At 42.3% G+C, this 4,236-nt stretch overlaps 1 protein-coding gene across 1 annotated transcript in view; it reads left to right on the forward strand.

The window, feature by feature from the left end:
• LOC101855593 overlaps positions 1-4,236 on the forward strand; it is a 67,308-nt gene that overhangs the window by 31,308 nt on the left and 31,764 nt on the right. The window lies entirely within an intron of this gene.

The following is a 4,236-nucleotide window of genomic DNA, read 5'->3' on the forward strand; positions in this document are numbered from 1 at the left end:
TGGGGGGGGGGGGGGGGGGGTAAATTGTCTGGAGACAGAAAAGGGTGGCTGGTAGTTTTGTAGTCAAGCTTATACGCCCCCTAGTGTTGTCAAACATGCTTCTCAGGGCCAAAAATAACAACTTTCCATCTTCATCATTTAAGTGCTACACTTTATCCGCCTCTTTTTGGTTACTGTTTTGTTAAGTAATTCCCACAAATAGAGGTTGATTAGATTGGCGGATGCTCAGGTGTGGTTTGCTCCTTCTTTCCCATCAAACATCTACGGTCCTTATCTCTCCTTTTTTGTGTCTATATTACTCCATCGTGACACCTAATCTTCAGCACTGATATAACCTATTTGTGTTGCAAGTGCCGTAAAACTCTTACTTAAGCTAAGATAATAATATTTTGATATAAATCAATACGCTAGAAATAACTGCCTGTGATTGAGGAGGTCAGGGCACCTGTCTGTGAAGGAAATGACCCATCCGTCTAAACAGCGACACTCAGGTATGACAAACGGATGGTCGACCGATAACATCAAATGTAGCGTCGCGGTGAAATCAGCCGCTCGTCAGAGTAATGAAATCGGTCGGGGAAAAAAACATTTTTGCGCCGTTTAGGTTAGGTAATATATTTATCGATTTTTAGGGAGGGGGGGGAGGTTTTTTGTTTTGTTTTGTTTTGTTTGGGGCCCAACACCTTTTAGGTCCATTTCAAAAGACATCATGCGGGGATTTCACAACATTTTCTCCATAATTCTATCTCAAATACCACGCGACTCCCACCTCCTTCAATTGCAGTTGTCTCGACTTCTATCCAGTGTTTATTAATCCAAAGAAAGGCAAATGCACAGACTTTACACTCAAACCAATAACTCCCAAATGCCCAAAACTTGACGAGCGCCTGATTCCATCGCGTCAAGATATAAAAAAAACCTCAAGGACTTTGCACACCTGCTTTCTACACCGGTCGCTGTTGTGCATAGCCTACCACCACGAGGAAGTAGATTTGTGTGGGCGGTGGCGTCGGATGTGTTGTTAAACGAATGAGCTTCTGTAAGTTTACGTTGTTCATTGGTGTGGTGGGATTTTAAAGTTGCAATACGTCATATAATAGCCTACATATAGGCACTCACATACATAAACATACACACACACACACACACACACACACACACACACACACACACACACACACACACACACGCGCGCGCGCGCCCTCGCAAGGAAACAAACAAACAAACAAACGTACATAAAACATACATTGACAACTATATTTCAATAAAGTATTTATTCAGTTTCGTGTGGGGTTCTTTTTGCTGTTGTTGTTTTTGCTTATGATGATGATGATGATGATGATGATGATGATGATGATGATGATGATGATGATGATGATGATGATGATGATCAACATATTATTGTTCTTCTTCCAGGGGCTACCGACTGCAGGCTCATCACACCACAGTACACCTTTACTGCTTTTTGCTCACAGCGCAAATTTTTAATTTCATTTTCATTTCACCACTGTCTTGCAAGATCGTGATGTTGTGTTTCAGTAGGTAATCTAATCTAATACACAGTGAGACTAGAGCTTCTTCTTCGATGTTAAGAATACGTATTAGATTATGAATCTGGTACAAGCTATTTGCATACATGTATAAAACAGGTTTATCCTTCTCCCCAACTTTCAACTGCTATAAGGTTTCTTTGGCGTGCTTTCGTAGAAAAAGACTCCAGTTCCACTAACACTAACACCGTGTTCGTGCCTGATGTGTGTTTGCTCGTCATTTGTACAATGAGAGCGCGTGCGCTCGGATGCAGGTTCTAAATTACAGAGCAAGCTCTGCGCTCATTGCCGCTCATCTCGTTTGTGGATACAATGTTTACACTCTCGTCACTCGATACTTCATTGTCGTGTCCCCAAAGTTTGTTCTTTGGTATCTCATATCTTGGCTTTAGTTATTTTGATACCAATCTCGTTTTGCCGTTGCTGGCCCTAAAACCTGTAAGTGTGCATGTGTGTTTTGTCTTCTTTACATGATTCTACAGCAGTCACAGCTTGCTCCCAACGGGATAGAGTGCTCTTATAAATGCTGTTTGTTATAATTGTTATGATTGTTGTTGGCTGGTTTTAGGAGATAACAAACTTCACTATGAGAATTATATTCGGATGCTCTGGCGTGGTTTGCCCCTTCTTTCTCATAGAACATCTATCGTTCTCATCTCTCCTCCTTGTTTTATCTGTATGTATGTTACTGTCTAGTAACACCTCTAATCTCAGGCACTTGGATGACCTTATTATTATGTTGCAAGTGCCGTAAAACTCTTACTAAACTGAACTTTAAATTTAATAAATGCTTGCCTTCGTTTATCGCCACTCTCTTTTCTCTCCGTCCGTGGGTTAGTGGAAGGACGTCATTGGCAGGCCCTGCTTCTTTCTTCCCCTCTGGTGTCTCTGATTATATCATCAATGGGCTAGTTAGGGATAGGGAAAGATGGAAAGTGTTTGTTCGTGGCCTGATGCAAGGTGAGAGAGGCAGCGATGATGATGATGATGATGATGATGATGATGATGATGATGATGATGATGATGATGTATGTAACCTCAATCATTTAACTATTTCAACAATGACCAAGAAAAAATATATTATAAAGTCATTCTTACAACTTGATCTGTGTCGTGTCAAAACGATCATTAATGCCAGTAAATCCATCTAGAATGGTGACCGAGGTTTTGCAGAGTCCGCAAAATATGAACGGCGTACCCACTGCACTCTGAGAATCGGATTCAATTATTGATTGAGTCGGGGCCAGCCAAATGTTCCTTTATTTATGCGGCGAAAGCTGCCAATTTAGCAGAATACGACCCATTCGACTTGCAACCTCGCTTAACAAACTTGTTGGCGTTTGAATGTCTCAGTAGAATGTATCTTATACCATCAAAAACGAAACTGCTCAAACTAGAATGATGGGTGGGAGGTTGGCGGGTGCTCTGGAGTGGTTTGCTCCTTCTTTCCTATCAAACATCTATCATCTTTATCTTTCTCCTTCTTTTTTATGTTTGTTACTCTCTTCAAGTAACACCTCTAATCTTCGGCACTTATATGACCTTATTGTGTTGCAAGTGCCGTACAACTCTTACTAAAACTATTTTTTTTTAAACAACTAGAATGAGCACCTACATTTGTACATTTCCTCAACAAAAAAGAGGCGTGTTGTCAGTGTGTTGTGTGGTCGGACCGCGGACATTGTTTAGAGAGATAAGGAGCCTAGAGGCGTCCTGTGTGGGCCGTGCGTTGGCAGGCGGAAGAATGCGCTCAGAACTCCGGCACGGCGGCTAAGCGGATGACGATCAGACGGCGACCGCCACAGAATCAGGAACGAGACAGAAACCGGTTCAATTATTTTTATTTATTTATTTGTTTATCTACTTATTTATTTATTTATTTATTTATTTATTTTGGTAAGTGTTTTACGGCGCTCGCAACAGCATAAGGTCATATGATCACGCGGGACACATTAATAAACATTTTCAGTTGGTAGGACATTTCGAATTTTGCACGGGTGGCGGCCGGAGCCTACTCTTATCGATTTTGGACCGCCGAGGGATCTTCAACATGCGCAACTTACACGTAGGACCTCCGAGACTTTCCGCCTTTATCCGAGAAGGCTAGGTGTAGATATTACGTACCATTAGATCAGGGGTGTGGCTGAACGACAGCAGTAAGGAGCCAAGGAGTAGCAGTAGAAAGGCTGCAGAAAGAGTCAGGAGCCCAGAGGAGGTGGCAAAGGATGTGTGGGTTGGGAGCAGAAAGTGGAGACGAAAGCAGACGACTTAATATTCTTAGAGAGCAGGAAAGGATTTTAAAGGAGAAAATTTTAGGGAAGAAAATGTTCTGTCGCTATCCGGATTCGAACCCGGAACCATTGAATGATAAGTGAACACTTTAACCTCCAGGCCACCACAGCCCCCCAATTTTTTTAAAACCTAAATTGTTTCCCCGGCCATGTTGGGTGGCTAAGCGGATGATTATCAGACGGCCACCGACACAGAATTGGGAACGGGACAGAAGTTCAATTAATTATTTTTGGCACTAAATTGTCACCCCGGCCATCTTGCCAACGTGAATGACGCGACAGTTGTATAGATCTGTTAGTTCCATATGCCAGATACTGAGCTGTGATGTCGATGTTACTGAACACACAGTACTACAAATGAAACACACACACACACACACACACACACACACACA

Source organism: Aplysia californica, unplaced genomic scaffold (assembly GCF_000002075.1).
Source record: "Aplysia californica isolate F4 #8 unplaced genomic scaffold, AplCal3.0 scaffold00621, whole genome shotgun sequence".
In the NCBI taxonomy this organism is placed as follows: Eukaryota; Metazoa; Mollusca; class Gastropoda; order Aplysiida; family Aplysiidae; genus Aplysia; species Aplysia californica.